The 20308-nt window shown below is 43.1% G+C and overlaps 1 protein-coding gene across 4 annotated transcripts in view; it reads right to left on the bottom strand.

The window, feature by feature from the left end:
- Window positions 1–20308, bottom strand: part of LOC138569359 (uncharacterized) — a 1262132-nt gene that overhangs the window by 1211387 nt on the left and 30437 nt on the right. For 3 of the 4 annotated variants that reach the window (XM_069647272.1, XM_069647275.1, XM_069647274.1), the window contains exon 2: window positions 14720–14767. The exons of the other annotated variant lie outside the window; for it this stretch is intronic. The gene's annotated coding sequence lies outside the window, so the exon portion shown is untranslated. The remainder of the gene's footprint in view (window positions 1–14719; window positions 14768–20308) is intronic. 4 annotated transcript variants of the gene reach the window in all.

The following is a 20308-nucleotide window of genomic DNA, read 5'->3' as shown; positions in this document are numbered from 1 at the left end:
CTCTTCCACCTTGGGCTGACTCACATCCTGACACAGCCCTTTCCACGCTCTTCTCCTCTATCTCTGACACTCTTGATGTTCTTGCCCCTGTCATGAGGATCCGCTTGCAACCCAAAGCCAAGTGGAACTCTTGGTACGACTCTGACCTAGTTACCTTTAAACACAAGTGTAGGGTGGCTGAGAGGAAATGGCAGGCTTCTTTTTCATCCTCTGACAAAACTGGCCTGCCGCCTACTCCAAAGGAAATACCGTCTCCTTGTTCACACTAAGAAGAGAGCCCATATTCAAGCCCGCGTCTCTGCGACATCTAATAACAACTCCGCTGAATTCTTTAAAATCTGCAAGAAGCTGGCCAGTTCTGCTGCAGTCTCTACCTCTCCTGTCGCCTCCCAGGCCCTTTGCATGGCCCTGGCCTCTCATTTCACCTCAAAAACCCAGGACATCCTGTCCACCCTTTGATCCTCTCCTCCCTCCCCCTTCTCTCTCTGATACCTCAGGCCCCCATGTAGCCGCCTGTCCTCCTTCCTTCTCATCTTTTCCTCTGTTCTCCCCTGACGTGATTTACAGACAAGTCTGATCTATGAAAGTCTCATCAAAACAGGTTCTTCCCTGTTCATCCAAAACCATCAAGGACCACATTGACACCCTTGCTCGGCTCTGGCTGACTTCTGTAACCATTCCTTTGCACCTGGAGCTTTCCCCTCCACTCTGAGACACTCCCTTGTGCACCCTCTTCTCAAAAAACCCACAGCCGACCCATCCTGCCTGGCTAGCTATCGCCCAATTTCTATCACTCATTTCCTGGGCAATTTATTGGAAAAGCTGGCCATCTCCCAGCTTAATCTTCACACCGACTCTGTTGGTTGTCTCCATGACCATCAGTCTGGCGTCTGAGCTGCCAGAAGCAGGGAAACTGCTATCCTGAACATCCGTGAAGACCTGCTCTCCAACCTTGACTCTAACATCCTTTCTGTTCTCATCCTACTTGATCTCTCTTCTGCCTTTGACACCGTCAACCGTGCCATCCTGCTCAACCGTCTCCGTGATAACCTGGGTATCACTGATCAGGCCCTGGGCTGGCTGACCTCTTTCCTCTCTGATCAACCCTCCCATGTCCAACTTGGGCCCTTCTTTTCCTCTATCTCACTCTCTACTTGTGGTGTTCACCAGGGGTCTAACCTCTCTCCCTGGCTGTACAATAAATACCTGGCACCCCTTGCCCATTGCATTGCCACTCTCTGCTCCAAATTTCAGTGCTATGCGGATGACACACAGCTCATTTTCAGGCTTCCCTCCGCCACTTCTTCTCCCTCTATCATCTCTGACTGTCTGTCTGCCATCCAGAAGTGGTGTGCCGCCAATGATCTCTGCTTTAATGCCAGTAAGATGGCGATTCTCCTCATCGGCACACCTGCACCCTCCTATCCTGTCAGTCTCTGGCCGGCCTCCCTTAGCCCTCTTCCTGCTCCTACCTGTGAGGCTAAGAACCATCTTCGACTCCACACTCTCTTTCTCTCCCCACATCTCTGACATCTCTACGAAGTCAAACTACCACCTGCACTCCCTCAGCGGTATTCTTCCTTTCCTCTACTTCCCTCAGAAGCTTACTGTCTCTAGAGCTCTGGTTCTCTCTAGGCTAGACTACTGCAACAGCCCCTTTCTAAATCTGCCTGCTTCTACTCTCCGCCTTCTGCAACTCATCCAGAACAGGACTGCAAGACTTGTCCTTGGCCTCAAGCCCTGGATCGTATCTCCACAGCCCTGAAATCTCTTCATTGGCTCCCAGTGGCTGCAAGGGTTAAATTCCAGACCATCTGCATTGTCCACAAGGTGTTCTTGGGCCTGGGTACAAAATACCTTCAACTCTCCTCCGTAAATACCTTACCACTCAAGCGCCTTGCTCCTCCACCTACAACTCCCTCAGGGTCAGTCGCTTCTCCAAGCAACGAGTTGGGAGTAGATCTCTTTCCTCGGCTGGGGCCTCCCTCTGGAACAGCCTCCCTGCTACTCTGAAACGTGAGGAGAACCATCTCCTGTTCCGGAAGCACCTCAAGACCTTCCTCTTTGCTTCTGCCTTCGCTCTTCCTCTGCCCTGCTGATCTGTCTGATTCGGCTCTGTGCACCTGGCAACCCTCTGATTTCGGGCCCAGGTCCCTGCCCACCCAGCCACACGCCCACACTGCCTCCTGGCAACCCTTGCACTTGTGTCTGTATCTGTAACCCTACAGTCCCCTTACCTGCACTTATCGGACACCCCTGGTCTGCGCTTTAAACCCGGCACTTGACACCTTGCAGGCTGCACTACCAGTTGTTGTTTGTATGCCTTGCTCAGCACTTTCCACCTCAACCCTCCCCCTTGCACTTTTTCCATTCCCTCTCCCCTGAACTTGAGCGTTCTCAATGTTTGTCCTCCCTTGCTCCCCTCCCTTGCCCCGTTACCCTCTGAAACAAGTGTGTATGAGCACGATACAAATAAAATATCATATCATACTCATGATACCAGTAAAAATGCTGTGCCCACTTTAAGAAAGCATATACATGTTGTGTGCAGCAAAAAACCTCCCACACATTAGAACACTCATCATGTTGGCTTTACCCATAATACCAGTTAAAATGCTATACACACTGTACAAAAACATGTCCATGCTGCTTGTTGCATTGTAGCCAGCTCTACAACCACATGTAAAAACAGTCTTGTTGTTTTTTCCCATAAAGTCAGTAAATTATTTACCCTGCCAATAAACATGTCCATGTGGGCTGCTGCTGTACCCCCTTTTCGCTCTTCCCCCAAATCAGAGGCCTTCTACCGGCCAACCCACACATAAGCACATACATTCATGTTTATTTGTGCCCCAGCAACATACTCACTAATTCATTCACACATGCACTCATAAAACATACACAAGTTCACCCATACAACATACACATTAGCTCAGTCACATGCACAACTGCACAACATACACACTAGCTCAGTTAAATGCACACCCATACAGCATACACACTAGCTCATTCACACGTACACCCATACAACATACACTTCATTCACGTTTACCACTTGATGCATAACCAAACAGACAAACACTGAGATGCATACATAGATATCTGCACACTTGTATTCTTAGCTACAGCCCCGGTCCAGATTTCAGGCACAAACTCTGACTCACGTGCCACCCATGATGGCCCTCTGGCTCCTGCGTCACACGCAAATACATGTACATTCACAGTGATGCCAGAGTGCCACCATTTTGCCGCCCCAATCCCTGTAAATTTGAAGGAGGAGCACAAGCACCCCTACACACATCTGGCCCTGCATTTCCCAAGCCTGCATTCCCAATGGCCCATGCAAGTATGGGGAAGCAAAATACCCCTAGCCCTGCATGACCCATTGGGCAAGCGCAATGGGGAACTATACTTAGTTGTGAAAGGGAAACCTTGTTTCACCTGATTCAAATATCACCCAAAGAGTGTGTCCTCAGCTTCAACAAGCAGCTGAGGACACGCTCGGTGTTTTCACTGGGCTGTCTTTGCTCCACATTAATGGATGAGCCACCCATGCCCCTGCAGGAACATATCTGACCAGAAGTCAACCAATCACCAGGAGAAAGTCACAATCCATAAAACCCTTTATTTCAACTGCCAACCAGGGAATACGTTTTCAAATAGACAAGCTTCTTGTTAATACAGAAAATTGAAACACAAACTCTGTTTTAAAACTGGAAAGTAAATGAACTTACTCTGAAACACAAGATAACTGGTATCAGAGTAGGTTGGGGAGGAAAGAAAATGTGTAAAGAATGTGTTGTGTAATGTGTAATCCCTGTATCAACATCGCCCACCTGCCTAGAGCTCAGACAGACTGTAAAAGCCGCACTGGACAGATCATGCACAGAAGAGATTGGAAAACAAATGTAACATGTTTTGAGTTATCCTTGTATAAACCATGAAGGCCGTCGGACAGGGAACAAAAATCTGTCGGTGGTAGGACTACCTAAATAGCAGTAGCGGATTGCCTAAATCTGTAGGGTTGTCAAACGTTGGGGGCATGCACTGCAATATTGCTTTATGGCACCTCACCAGGTCCCCATGTGGAGTGTCTGTTAGATTGATCACATTCATTTTCTGTATGATTCTCAACCCCTCTCCTATAAAAGAGCCCTTCTAGCAATGCTCGAGTGGGGGAGTTTTCTTTTGTCTCACTTACTTTCTGTGTTCCCCTGAATATTTCGAGCACACTACCAACCTTGGGCTCTGAGTCTTCTGATGGAGGGCTATGTATTACTTGATTCCAGAGCTCTCCTGAGTAGGGAGTTGCCAGTATTACTAGCTGGCCTGGGCAGCACCACACACCGCACTCTTGAGCCCATCTCAAGACCATCACACGTGTAGCACTAAATTTTAACAACTTTCCCAACTAATCACCTTAACGGCAAACTGTCATCAAGGACAGTTTCCAATCTTTTACTCGACTTATTGTTCAATGCATAAACACCTACCACCCCTCACTCACTACAATTCACCCTCACGTTTATTTCTCCTTTCATTATGAGTCTAGTCTGTCTGTCCTGTTCCCTATCTGTACTCTGCTATACCCAATCCTGGGTCCCTTTACCCATTCCTATTTCACCCCCACAGACTACAGTCTGGTTGACACATGGGGTAGGGTCACAGTTTGCCCACATGGCATCAAAGTCTCAGTGCACTAATGCCACTATGGCGGTGACTAGTAGTACAAATGCCAGTTAACTTAACTTTGAAAATTATTTCCGAGTACCTAAATGATTCATAGCATGTGCTATGGCGTTCTGAACCACACGTATTCTCTTCACTATTGTGGTTATATGTTTGGTCCATCTTCGGCGCTAATCACACATTTCTCCCAAGTATTTGTACTCCCACACTTGTACAGCTTTACAAGGTGGGAGGTACCAACTGTGTTTACAATTAAAATGATTATATGAGAACAGCATTACCTTTATTTTCAACATTTTTATTTGCAAATGGTTTACTTTACAGTACTGTTTGAATGTATTCATAGATCTTAGATAGGGATTTGATCCATGATGATCGTGTTGTCCGCATGCAGCAAGACCTGCCACTGTTTAGATACTAACGTGGGTACAAAAGCTCTAGTGGATCTCAAGGTCTGTGGAGCATCTACCAAATGCAGCAGAAAGGAGTGAAACTACATGCTTGTCTCATGCCATTACACGAGTTTATTTTCCTTGTACGATGTCCTAACCAATCAAATTGGACCCTACCCCAGGTATTAGGGTGCATAGCAACTAAAATATTGAAAAGAGCAGATAAAGTTGCCTTTTAAAAAAAATAAATTCCATAAACGAGATTTATCGACCAGGTTGAATGCAGTACAGAAGATGACAAATAAGATATACTGTATTCCTTTATGTACTTGTTTACTGCATTGCTCAGTTATGCATTTCAATTTCATACAATTGTCAATAGCGGATTTATTTTTGTAATCCTTTTTATTCCAATGGAATTTCACCTTTATTTAGAGAATAATCTTGTAAGACCCCTATAATGTATTTGGTAAAGATGTCCCCACATGCATCCAACAGCGCTACAGGTTGATAGCTTTGGCAGGATCAGCCTTTGTTTCCTTTTTATGAATTGGGAAAATTATCCTATCCCTCCAACTATCCAGAACATCCCCACATTCAATAAAAGTATCAAATAGAGTAAAGACTAACTGGCCCACAGGCCTGTATTTTGTTTTAATTGGTAATTTGCAATGCCATCTGAACCCTGTGGCCTAGTAGGGTACCCGGGTATAACTATAGTTTGTCTTTTCTTTGCTTTTGGGGTCCTTAACAGGCCAGATCATCCTGTATTGCTGAACAGACAGATTTGTTCATCATGAGTACTACATAAAACTTTGATATAATTGATCCAGACTCCCCCATTTATTGGACATGAGCGAATAGGCTGCACCTCCCCAGAGACATGTTTTATACCTTTCTAGAATGCCCTATAACTCTGATTTTAAAGGGATCAAACTAGATCATTCCATAGTTGATCTTAATATAAAGACGTTTTCTTCACAATAAGAACTTTATACCTCTTATGACAAGTTTGTACCTTTACGTAGGATGCAAGATTGGAGGTCAGATATATACGCCGAATCTTCCCATTCAATTTCTACTATCAGTGCATCAATTCATCATCAAACCAAGTTCAATTATTTATCTTTTTTTAAATAAACATGTGAACTACATTAATTCTATGTGTACTGAATTTAAAAAAGAGTAACTTCCACACTATCCCTTTGTGGATATTTTCTGACACTATATATTTTGGTGCATACTCACCCAATATTTCAGAACGAATGAGGAGTCCATTTTAATTTCGAATCATTTGCTATGTTCATCCTGTCCTTATTACTTGACTTGAGATCCCCGATGAAGAAGAAAAAATGGCCTTTCTATTGGATTTGCCAGTGCTTGTTGTTTTGTATTGTGTTATTGGTTGTAGTTGTTATATTTTGACTTGTAATATCATACTTTACGAGGGAAAATGCAGAAGCACAACCATGTGTTTGTCAATGAACAACTACAAAGGGCAAATTATTGGCTTTGATAATGATTGTTAGATGAGTTTTCAGTCATGTGTTTGTAAAAAAATATTAAACTTTATGTAAGGAGATGTGATGGAATGAACATTTAATTGTCATCAAACAGTACATATCGCAAATGCCTTTGCCAATGCTTTTTAGAAGAGTTTTCAGGCTTATGTTTGTATATCATATAACAATTTACTAAATGACATAGAAAGGTGTGACCATTTGTTTGCCGGTGAAAAAGTACAAACACCAGAACTGTAAGATTTGCCAATGATTATTGGATATGAGCCATTGGTCCTAATGGTTGTGTTTTGAATTGTAATTTTAGACTTTACACTTTCAAAACTATTGACTTTGCCAATGCTTGTCAGATGAGTATTTAGTCTCACACTACATCCAACTCTCTCTTCCTAAACACTTCCCTTCTCGAGCCCTCCGCTCATTCACCTCAAACTCTCTGAGGGTCAGATGCTTCTCCAGGCTGTGAGTGGGGGGGTAGATCTCTCCTCGGCTGGTGCCTCCCTCTGGAATAACCTCCCCGCTTCTCTCAAACTTGAGCAGGACCACCTCAGGTTCCCGGAAGCAACTCACAACCTTCCTTTTTTCGCTTCTGCTTTCTGTCTCTCTCTCCCCTGCTGATGTTCTTGTCTGCTGCACTAAATGGTCACCTGGCGTCCCTCTGAACCTTCTGGGAACCAGACTCCTTCACGACCAGTAGACCTATGCGCTGCCTCCAGGCCTACCGCGCACTAGGGACTGTATCTGCAACCCTACAGTCCTCTGCCTTTTTGCACTTACTTAGAACTGGCCACCCCGGCAGCACTTACTTCAGCTATGCGTATTGCACTCTCCATTGTGCTTCCCCTGACACTTCCCCTCTCTCCTCCCCCTCTGAATGACACAATGCCTAGTAATTTTGTCCTCCCTTTGTCTCCCCTTCCTAGCCTTGTCGCACCTAGAAACACTTGTGTACAGGCATCTTATAATGACTTATTATCATATCATATCATGTTTGTATGCCATATTAACCTTTACGAAATGAATCATTTTATTCTGGCTGAAGATGTACAAATCCCCAAACTACTGGTTTTGTGAATACCCTTTAATTGGAGTTATTTGTCATAATAGCAGTATTTTAAATAGTAATACTAGACTTTTTAAAGGAGATACAAAGCTATAACTATTTGTTTGTCAATAAACAACTACAAAGGCAAAACTATTGTCTTTGCCAACATCGGTGTATTAGTTTTCAATAGTGTGTTAGTAAATCACATTACACTTTAAGCAACTAGACACAAGCCTATGACCATTTGTCACTGAATAACTACAATACAAACACCAAAACGAGTGGCGTTCCCAACAATTTGTACGTGAGTTTTCAGCGGTATATTCATATATTCTAATAAACTACACAAGCTAGTTGGTTTGTTCGTATATCTCATTTTGTGTACTTTTCTTGCATTACTCCGTCCTGGTTATGGGTGTCTATCTATCTATTGCTGCCTATCTCTCTATCTGCATGTGTCTTTTGAGGTCACTGGACTTTCCATCTAAACTAATTCAACGAATACCTTTCCATCGAAAATTATTCATTGAATTGCCTTTCCATCGAAAAGCATATTCATTGAATAATTTTCAATGGTTAATTTCGCTTGATAATTAGGGTTAGGGGTAGGGTTAGATTAGGGACAAGGGTTAGATTTAGGGTTACATCAAGGGTTAGGGTTAGGGTTAGGGTTGGGGCTAGGGTTAGATTTAGGGTTAGGGTTGGGGTTGGGGTTGGGTTTAAGATTAGGGTTGGGGTTGGGGTTAGGGTTAGGGTTAGGGGTTAGGGTTCAGGCTAGGGTTAGGGTTAGATTTAGGGTTAGATTAAGGGTTAGAATAAGGGTTATATTAGGGTTAGGGTTGGGGTTGGGTTAGGGTTAGGGGGATGTGTGCGTAGGGGTTGGGGGGCTGGTGGGGAAACCCTCCCAATATACAATAAACTTTAAAACGTTACAATGAGTTGGTTAGTTCCGAAATTTCAGCACTGGACAGCTCAATGGCCCTCATTACGACCCAGGCGGTAAGGGGTTTACGCCGGCGTAAACTTCGCCGACCCTTACCGCCTGAGTACAAGTTCCCGTAGCGCCATGGCGGATTTAACACCTGCTTTTAGCAGGTGTTCAAATCCATGGCGCTAAGGGACCTTGTTGTTAATTATTAATTAACGCCTTCCCCACTCCCATTATGCCCTATGGGGCAAAAATGGGAATGGGAATGGGGAAGGGTAAATGGGGATTGGGGACTTACCGCCCCGCCAAGGTCGGAATGGGGCGGTAAGTCCGCCAACCACCATGGCGGAGTTGGCAACTTAGCGCCATGGACCATGGTGCTAATAGCACCATGGTTCTCCGCCAAGGTCGTAATGAGGGCCAATGTAACGTTTTAACGTTACAACAAAAATGCATCGAAATGCTATTCTTTACATTTTAAAGTGCATTTCCATCTAAACTTGTCCATTTATATATTTGATAGACTGGTTTCAATAGAAATGTACTTTTTACATGTAAAAGAGAACATTTCGATGCAATGACATTGGATGGATTTCCATCGATGAATTTGCATTTCGAAAGACCATAAACCGCCATTTGAGTGTCTACTTATCTAGCAATATATCTTTTTGTCTATCTATCCATCTAACTACTCTGTAAATCAGTCTGCCTTTAGGAATTATATACCTATATAGCAAAAGTGTTTATGTTCACTCTCAAACTCTTTGCTCCGAATCAGACAGTGTACGCACAGCGCTTAGCTGCAACCACCTTACAAAGTGCGCTATCTGACCTGCAAGTGAACATGAGCTGTGCACATGTAGATGTAGATGGATTTGGTTCTCCAGCTATGTTTCAGACATCACGTTCTTCCTTGGTGTTCCAAGGTAGGAATTATGAATGGACGTACAGTCCAAGGTACGAAGATACAACTATTTGCTTGTCCTATAGTATGGTAAATTTGTGTATCACTTTACTCTTTACAAACAACCATAAGGTCGTGTGGTTCTTGGGCCAGATACTCCAAACTTTCTTTGGTGCAAGTGATGAGATGCTACTGCGTCTCATCACTTGAGCCTAAAAAGGAGCAGCCTGATTCCCAAAGGAGTGCATGTGAGATGCGTTCATTCAGGTGCACTTTCCCTCTCCGGCGCATTTGCGCATATCTGGGTGCGTTTATGCACATGTACAAGTACATGCTGAATTCACAAATGGGATCGCCTTTTAAATGCGCAGAAATGAGTTTCACCCCCTTTGACTGTTGAACACAGGTGCAGCGGGAGGCGCAAATCATGACCAGGTCATTTCTGTGCCGGTCATGTTTTTTTCTTTAAGTGTGATGGCTGCCATTTAAACTGAAGCTGTGACACTTGCATTTCTGTCCTGCAAACAGGGATGGACATGCTTTTTTCCTGAGCATTTTACAGAGAGGCTCAGGGGTGTTGCTAGGTCTGGAAAAGGCCCGGGGCTACGCTGATGTCGGAACTGTCGGGACTGGGGGCTAGCTAGCCTTTTGGCTGTAGCTCCTGAGATTCTATCCGGGGCTACAATCAAAATACCAGGGGCTATAGCCCCCTTAGCCACCCACTAGCAACGCTGAGAGCGGCCCTTCAAGCACTCGTCTTGGTGAAATGCGCTCCCAGCTCCCATGTGGTTGCCGGGTGCCTGTCAGACAGTGAATAAGGCTGGACAGTGCATATTTGTGCCACTGTGCAGTCCCTCCTGAAATGCGCAGGTCACCATAGAGAATAAGATCACCTGCACATTTCTGAAAGTAGCGCAAATGATATGAGTTTGTTTTCTGCGCTCCTTTCATTTGCGCTACTTGTACAGAATCTGAACCCTGATGCTCAAACATTCGAAGGAACAGTGCATTTCTTTGTGTAAAGAAAGACTGTCACAAATCTACAACAACTGTGTTGTTGTATGTTCGCATTACACACTACACCTACGTTACTTACACGTTACATTTACCAATACTCACTGTGGGATACCCATCTATATTGAATGACTGATGGGTGAATGTTCATTCGCAGAAATTGTGCTGTGATCCTCACCATTTGAGCTCTGTTCAAAGAAGAAGCCGCCTAACACAGTGAGCTATCTGTCCTGCAGCTGAACAGGAGCTGTGTACATGTAGATGACTTTAACTCAGTGAGCTATCTGCCCTGCAGCTGAACAGGAGCTGTGTACATGTAGATGACTTTAAAACAGTGAGCTATCTGCCCTGCAGCTGAACAGGAGCTGTGTACATGTAGATGACTTTAACTCAGTGAGCTATCTGCCCTGCAGCTGAACAGGAGCTGTGTACATGTAGATGACTTTAACTCAGTGAGCTATCTGCCCTGCAGCTGAACAGGAGCTGTGTACATGTAGATGACTTTAACACAGTGAGCTATCTGCCCTGCAGCTTAACAGGAGCTGTGTACATGTAGATGACTTTAACTCAGTGAGCTATCTGTCCTGCAGCTGAACAGGAGCTGTGTACATGTAGATGACTTTAACTCAGTGAGCTATCTGCCCTGCAGCTGAACAGGAGCTGTGTACATGTAGATGACTTTAAAACAGTGAGCTATCTGCCCTGCAGCTGAACAGGAGCTGTGTACATGTAGATGACTTTAACTCAGTGAGCTATCTGCCCTGCAGCTGAACAGGAGCTGTGTACATGTAGATGACTTTAACTCAGTGAGCTATCTGCCCTGCAGCTGAACAGGAGCTGTGTACATGTAGATGACTTTAACACAGTGAGCTATCTGCCCTGCAGCTTAACAGGAGCTGTGTACATGTAGATGACTTTAAAACAGTGAGCTATCTGCCCTGCAGCTGAACAGGAGCTGTGTACATGTAGATGACTTTAACACAGTGAGCTATCTGCCCTGCAGCTTAACAGGAGCTGTGTACATGTAGATGACTTTAACTCAGTGAGCTATCTGCCCTGCAGCTGAACAGGAGCTGTGTACATGTAGATGACTTTAACTCAGTGAGCTATCTGCCCTGCAGCTGAACAGGAGCTGTGTACATGTAGATGACTTTAACACAGTGAGCTATCTGCCCTGCAGCTGAACAGGAGCTGTGTACATGTAGATGACTTGGTTTATTCTCAAATGTGCATTCCACATTACCAATTACAAAGACTCATGAACTACCATAATGTGGCTCTCGTACAATTAATAGCTACTACATTCATATTTCACAGGACATATTACTCCACACATTATGCACAACTCCAGTGTGCATGTCAGTTCATAGATTAATTACCATTTTCTTGACAGGTTATTGTCTTGAGGTTGATGGATGCTATGTTCAAAACACTTTAAGCATCCAACACCTTAAGGAAAAATGTACATGTGGGCTGAAAATATCGAAAATCCAAGCAGACAATTTAGCGAAATCATATTCAGAAAATTGATTTCCCTATAGAGATCTCCATTCCAACAAAGTGAAGAAATATGCTTTTTTCAACGTCTTATACATTTCAAACCAACACACAGATTGTTACCAAATGTGCGCCGATCGGATAGGTCGGGATCAGTTGCATGCCCAATTTGGTGACAATTCATCCACGGGTTTGACAGTTCTAGGAGAAAACATGTTCCCATATAGCGTGTGAGGTCATCTTGACTATTCTTTGCCAAACGAGGCAATACTATGTATAGGGAGAATACCATTTAATATGTATTGAATGTATTATTGTTTTTGTTATTATTATAATTATTTATTGACTTTATTATCACACACACACATATATATATATTTATACATATATATATATGTATAAATATATATATATATGCCCTGCTTTACTCCTTTATGATCCAAGTGCATGCGCAGTGTACACCATTGGCACCGGTGTCTGCGACCGAGTTCATAGCTTTAATGAATCAAAAATCTGTAGGAAAACCTACAGTACACCGCACTCAAATGGAATCCATTTATCTTGCCCAAAAGACACCGCAAACATCAGCCTTTAAATTTCCAATAAACAGTATATTTATTTAATTTTAAAAAACGACGGATTATATATGTGTATATCAGTTTAATCAGTCAACCACTACTGTTGAAACACATGTAGACTTTTGCTTAGGTTGGGTAGAGTACAAACGAATTACGGATACACAAAGGTGTACCGGGTCAAATTCCCATGGTCTGAAAATTGGGAAATGGGAGTGTACAATAACAGTTCTAGCAGCCCTTCCCCAGGGCTGTAATGCCCTTATAATATAGCAAACCCAAAAGAACAGGTTAAAGACAGGCTGCAAGCAAAAAGAGAACAGTTGGAGAGGTTCTCAGAACCATCAGAAACATGGCCCTGGTGAAATGCGGCTGAGGGAGACACTGCTCATTGAGGCGGAATGCTGAGAGAGAAACATCAAGCTTTTTTACAGTGATTTAGGCCCATTGTTTACAAAGGTTCCTCAACATTCCAAAATAAGCTTTATAGACTTGGTTTAAGGGCCATACCGAGTGTTATGGTTCCTGAAGACCAAGTTGAAGGCCTGAGTGCCACAAGGGCGTTAAACAAGGCTTCTGGCACCATAAACACAGTTATGGACCATGGTCTGGGTCTATAAAGCTATTATAATCCCCCTTCTTTGTTCCCCAAAATAGAAGAGTTGGAGTTGCTTGTGTTGTCTTGATCGGCATTTGCAAATTGCATGTTTACACTTGGTAAAAATGCATTTTGGTCTTGGTATTGAGGATTGACTTCATTCGCCCTGTTGACATTGTTTAAATCCTTCTCCACAGTTGTGAGGAAATTGCTGTGGGTATGCTGTGCATGGCAGGAGGGTCCCAGAGCAAAAGGTCAATGTCAGCGCTCATGTCTAAAGTGCTGCATGCTACCCTGCACTGACTGCAAGGGCTCGCAGGAGGTAGGTATGTATTGTATTGTACTTAATTGGAGAACAGGATGTCACTTTCGATAAGAAAGGACCAACAATAACTCGTTTACAAATGATGGAGTTGTACCCTGGAAGGTGTCTGTACAATAGCACAACGCTGAGAACAAGTGGCGAGACATAGACGCGATACAAAACAAACATAAAAACTAAAAAGAAAACACTGTTAAAAACAGGAGATTTACTAAGGTAACATCAGCCGGTGGAGAGGGGGGGTCACATGCTACAAACTAAAAAGGAGTACTGTACAAATATGCAAAATTACTTTATTAAATTATTGCTTGGCACTGGAGCGAGTCAGGGGGCCAGGTAGGGAAGTTGGGTAAGAGGGATTGGGAAGCTCCCTCTTTAGCAAGTTGGTGAAATTTAAGCCTAGCTTTGAAGAGATCCATAGTCGATTAGGCTTTGATTGTAATAGGTAGTAGGTTCCAATACAGCTGACTACTAGGGAGAAAAAGCAGAAGTGGGAGGAGGCGAGAGAGCATCTTACAATATGGTTGAGTGCACAGGATGAGCAGAAGGAAGAAGATAGTAAGTAGACAGAGATACTCGCAGATTGGTACTTAGTAGCAAGTCCACTGAAGAAACTTGATAAGGGAAGAGTTGTGCATGGAGATCCTACTATTATGGTGTCAGTATGTAGAAGTGGGGGAAGGGGAGTCTTGAGTAGGTAGTACAGAGTGTGGGCAGCGAAGTTGAGGACTTTGCATAGAGGACGGAATAATTAGAGAGGAAGTAGAAGTATGAGAAGTGGTCTAGTTTGCTGAGCCTGAGGGTGGAGGTAAGAGTTGTTTTCCTAGAGTGTGTGTGTAGGAATCCCAGGGTTGCGAGCCTTGGGCAATGGTGCAAGAAGGTCAGGCAGGAAGGAGATGGGGAGGTGACAGTAGGGATGGTGTTGGAAGACGATAGAAAGGTGACTTTCCTTTTTGAAGAGTTCAGCGTGCATTATAGGAGAGTGATGGATTGAAGTGAGAGAGTTGGTAATCGGTTCCGAGATGGGTAGAGTGATGGAATGAAAGGAGAAAAAGATTTGAGTGTAATCAGCAAAGAGATGAAAGTGAAAGCCCAAGGACAAGATAAGTCTTTCTATGGCAAAGGTATAAAAGTGAAGAAAGGAGTTCCAAGGACTGATCATTGGATGACACCAAACAGGGAGTGGGGTCGGGGTTGAGTTGGGTGTTGCAGGAGATTTTAAAGGAGCGACTTACCAGATAGGAGGTAATCCAGTTGAGTGCAGGTTTACAAAACACAATGCCCTAGAGGGTGAGGAGGAAAGAGAAGTTAACAGTGTTGCAATTGGCATAAAAGTACAAAAGGAAAAGTATAGAAGAGAGTTTGGAGAGATGTATATCTTTACTACTTCAGCATTCACTTCGCCACACATTAACTTTGTCACATTTACCGCTTCATGCCTGTACTTCATCTCTCTGTCACTTCTTCTGACATTCAGTTCATTATTACAGGTGGAGATCCCCTGCCCCTCCCCTTCTTTCCTAACAAATATTCTTCCCCCAACCCTAACCTTAAAACTAGCATTACCATATCCATGGCCAACTGGACAATGTGAAGATGCAGACGAAGTAAAGGTAAGAAGAAGTAAATACATGAATTAGTAAATGTCTGTCAAAGTGAATGTAGAAGAGGTAAGTGTAGAAGATGTTTTTTAGGTGAAGTAAAGAAGGGGGAATGCCGTTTGGAGTGGTGAGTATCAGAAGGAAAGTTGGAGACATGTATTAGTGCAGTCTTGGTGAAGTGTTTACTCCAGGAAGACCGGTCGAAGTGGGTCTCCACGACCATTATCCCATAGGTACTTAGTGATCAGGATGAATACCACCCACTCAAGGACCTTTGAATCATAGGGAAGGACGGTGGTAGGTCACTGGGATGTTTGGGTCAGCAGAGGGTTTCTTGAAAAGGGTTAGGACAGTTCCAGATTTGTAGCTGACAGGGACAAATTCAGCAGAGAGAGATGAAGTCAGGTAATTCAGACTAAGGCCCTCATTACAGGCTTGCCGGTATCCTGCCGGTAATTCCAGCGGAATACCGGAAACCCTGGCCTACCGTCTCCACCGGCTGATACCACGCGATTATCGGGATATTACAGGTGGCAGAGTGACGGTAAATTCCCAATTGCATGGAGTCCCATATGACTCCATTAGATGGGATTTCCTGAACCACTGGCACCAGGAGACCGGTGCCAGTGATTCAGGCATTACTCTGCTGTTAGGGGCCCAATCTACTGAAAGATCAGGCCTGCCAGGAGATCTGTGGCCCCCATCGGCAGACTTGTGTTTTGCCAGTCCAGAATAAATTCTGGTGCCAAAATTACCAGCATTTATTCTGGCATTTATCCACACCGTCAAACACATAGAGTCCCTAAGTCTTTAACTTCTTGAAGAGAAAGCTCATTGATAGGAGTCCAAGGTGGGTTGACATTATGAAGGATGAGTGCTCATTCTATATGAGTGGTAGGGGAGAATTCTTTGAGAGTAGAAGGCTGAAGGGAGATGTGGTGGATAGAAGGTGGGTGTGGGTGGGAGAGAGAGGGAGCTGTGAGAGTGTCAAGACGTTTAGAGATTAGAAGGGTAGATGAAGGTTTGCGGGGGTGATGGAAAAGGGAAGAAACAAGTTTGTTAAGTAGGAGGATTTGGCAGTGTGCAATGCAAAAGTGAGTGTAGCGAGTGGATTTCTGTAAGGTAGGTGTAAGGTTGGGTCTTTGATTTGTGCCTGCAACATAGGTCACAACGCATGATTTTTTTGAGGGTTTGGATCTCAGAGGTGATCCAGGGGTGAGGACAGGAAGGTCTGAATGTGTGTGCAGGATAGTGTTGGTCAAAGGGAGTCATAAATACATAGTGAAAGACATAAAAACACAGTAAATGAAAGAGGCATGAAAAGGAAAGAGAGACAGGAGGGAGGTCCTCACATTATCATGGTAAGGGGCAAGAGAATCCTGCTTGAGTTTCCCCTTGGTCATTGAAGTGGGGAGAGGAGGAGTACAGGTGGTGAAGCAAGATGTGAACAATTAAGTGATCAAGGAGAGAGACGTCAGAGGGGAGGTCTGTGCAGGGGCGTAAAGTAGAGAGAAATACAAGGTCAATATGGCTGCATCAGATTGGGTAGTCTGACTGAAGAGGGAGTAGAGCGAGTGCTCAGATAGGAGGGAGCTATGCTCAAGGCAGATTGCTGCGGAGGACTTGGGAAGGTGAAAGTTCCCCAGCATGACAATGGTGATTGTGGTAATACACCTTTACCTATCTGCTCTACTCTGTATGCGTGTAATGTATGAGTGCTCTAGAGTGTTCTCTGCTGTGGGTTCCTTGAGTAACAGCTGGTGAGAGGCAGGCTAGAGAGAGGGTGGATGCTGTATGTGTCACTAGCGTATCTGTGTCCTATTCCTACTGCTTGATCCTGCTTACCTGTAACTGGAATAAAGAAGTCTCCAGTTATTTTATTTGTTTTTATTTTTCTTTATTTTTTATTGTGTTTTTAGTAGATAGAGTACCTTGCACAAATAGTAAAAGCAATTTCACTCAATTCTCTAATTTCATATTACAATATACAAAGACAAAATTTAAATTTCAAAAAATGAACCATCATTCACATGAGTGCAAATACAATGCACAATCCAAAATATTTCAAATGTGAAGGCCATAGGTTTAAGTTCTAAAATGCTAAAGGAGAGTATCCATTCTCTACTACTGCCTGCAAGTCTTCAAAAAGGTGTGAAAGAAAGTTTGACAGAGCCAATGTGGTCGATATGTGAGAGCCCATCATAGGCCTGTTCTAGAGACAGGAGCAACACTTTTGATGAAGAGTGCACAAAAGGACCCATAGATTGAAGCCTATGTTTGCATAGGCTTGTGCATTCCATTACAACATGATATAAGGATTCCAAATACTAATTCTTACAGAATGTACAACTCCTGAGCTCCTTCAGAATCCCTAATTTCGGTCCAATCAACTCAAGTGTTGGTAAGCAATTTAGCCTAAATGTTAGGAGCCAACCCCGTAATGTTTTAGACAGGAATTTATGAAGGTAGGGTCTGATATCATTGGTGGGTGTGTAATACATGCTGTTGTTTTTATATAATTTTAATCTTTGCAAAACTTCAAGATCTGATATACTGTCCCACCTTTTAATTTTAGTTTTTTTCACTGTCTGTGAATCAGAGATAGATATGTGTGCTAACTCCATAAACCTTGAGCACTGTTTATAGAATGTTTACAAGAATCTTCTCAAGCATCTTGTGAAGATGAAACGCAAGGGAGAATTTCTCAGAATTTAGAATTCTTTTTATATATGAGAATGTTTTTTTCATATACTGTGCCCACCAAGATAGCAGACTGATCTCCAGCCTAATGCATACAGATTTAGTCGCTCCGAAGACCTCCTGGAGAATGCAGCCCTCAAGACAGTCCAAGTTACTTTCTAGTTGGAAGCAAGATTAGTTCAGAAGCGTTCAAGCACATGGGACTAACCTTTAAACAATAAAAGTCCAACAAACGAATCACAGAAAAGGCACAAAACTGGCATTTGATCACTTTCAGTAGCAATATGCAAGACCTTACTGTCTCTTCCACTTTCTCCTTATATTTAAGGAGAGCACCTTTCACTGAAAACACAAAGCCTAAGAAAGTGAACCTCATTAATGAACCACTTGTACCTCTTCAATTTTCACTTTGCACTGACCGTCATCACAAATGATTTAGTTGAATGTATCTCTAAATAGTTGTTTTTTTAGAAAAGTGTTGCTCCATTCAAGGATCAGTGCAAACCAGCTGGGGTGTAGTCCATCAAGATTAGGATGTCTGCATATCCAATACAGGACATATGCAGACTTCGGAGGATGTCCTTCCCAGAGGTAGCATTCACTTCATAAATCCACCAAATACAGATTAAATAGAATTGAAATGATAACACAATCTTGGCCAATTCCTCAGCCCAAGGGTATTGGACTAGACAATGTCCCTGAGGTATTTAGCCTAATCCTGGCAACTTTGTTTGTGTAAAGCAACTGGATCACACGTAGCATTCCCAGATATATCCCCCACCCTGTACGTTTGTGCCACAAGCGCATTAGATCTACATTATCAAACGTGGAGGATAAATCAAGGACCACCACGTAAAGTACTCTGCCGGTACAATCACTAGCTTGTGACATATATGTAGCCAGTAACACACCACGCTCTATGGTTCCCACACCCTTTCTGTAATCAGTCTGGAAAGGACTAAACAAATTGATGCCCTTAGCCCAATTTATTAGCTCTATTAAAAGAATGGATGCTATGATTTTTGCTGAGGCATCTATCAAAGAAATTGGACAATAACTGGTAGGGTCATTTCTTGTACCATTTTAAAAAATAGGCACATTTGTAGTTTGATTCCAAGAGGCTGGAATTACTCCTTCCTGGACTTCTTGTGTGACAGGTCTAACAAGGATGTCAGCCCATAACTTACTGTCATTTATCAATAATACGTTGGGTATGCCATCCGGTCAACAAGAGCAAGATTTTTTTAGCTTCACTATAAGATTTTCAATCTCGTCGTCTCTGAACTTGTGGGACCATAGCTTCCCATTGTCAGTATGTGAATTTATCTGATGCAATTTAGCGGTATTTGCAGAGAATTGTTTGATCAAAACCCCATCCATAACACAGGTTGATTGAACAAAAGGTTGCACGTTCTCTTTATTATTCAAGGTCCACCAAATTCGTCTCACATCCTTCTTTGTAATGTCCACGAGAAGCTCCTTGTTCACTTTAATGTAATTTTCAAATCTATGATGTTTAAACCAGCTTTTGAATTTCTGTTTCATTATTCACCTTTCTTTCTTTTTCTTTTTCCAGTTCCTTGTTGTACCTAAATTAACTTTCCAAAGGTCCAACCGTAGCAATCGCTTCCTGAGGTTTATTACAGGATCATGCTTGGACTCTCTGTTATTGACAAAAACACATAGCTTCCAACAGTTTTTCATAAGGGAGACAGTTATTAGTCTACCTAACAGGGAGTGAAATTCCACAGAAGAGAGGTGTGTGTAGCTTTCTCATTTTCAGACAAATTGTTCCACCATTTCACTAAATTCAAATCCCCTTCTCACTGTTTTTACACACCTGTGACACTCTATTCCCTGTCGAATTTGTAATCAGATTATTGCACATTTGTTCGGGTATTTCCTATACAGGAGGTGAGCACTCAAACAAGAGATCCAACATAGCATGATCACTAACATTTGTCTTAGTCACCATAAAATATCTTATCCTTTTTTGTGCCACATTGGCAAGATAGATGTAGTATATTAGTGTTCTAAACAAAGTAGGGTCGAGACCAGACCCCTTCTTAAAAATGGAATTAACCTGAATAAAAGCCGCCCTAGCCAGGAAGGACGCCCAGATTAAACCGTCCCGACTCTCTTTGCCCTGGGTCTCAGGATCATCTGTCTTGATGTCTCTATACTCCTCCTTGAAACCTTCAAGGCAATTTTCAACTTCTTGGTAAGTAGAGTAAAAGTCTCCTCCCAAGATTATGGTGTTAGACTCAAACTCACCCAACCATGTAACCAATATGTTTTCTACACCTATGCAAACAGGATTATAGTAGATGTTACACATGAGGGTGTGTATCTCTAAGGTACTGAATTTGTCCACAACCTCTATCGGTAATACCACATTCGTATTACTTTCAATTTTTTGGGTGGACTGACCATACACATTTTCTGTAGCAGTAACAAAACCTCCAAAAGATCTTCTCTTCTGACCCTATTTTGCATTCTTAATCGCTATAGAGTATCCATCTA

The sequence above is a fragment of the Ambystoma mexicanum genome, chromosome 2q (assembly GCF_040938575.1).
Source record: "Ambystoma mexicanum isolate Mex_15411 chromosome 2q, UKY_AmexF1_1, whole genome shotgun sequence".
Lineage (NCBI taxonomy): Eukaryota > Metazoa > Chordata > Amphibia > Caudata > Ambystomatidae > Ambystoma > Ambystoma mexicanum.
This window is presented reverse-complemented; position numbering and strand designations above follow the sequence as displayed.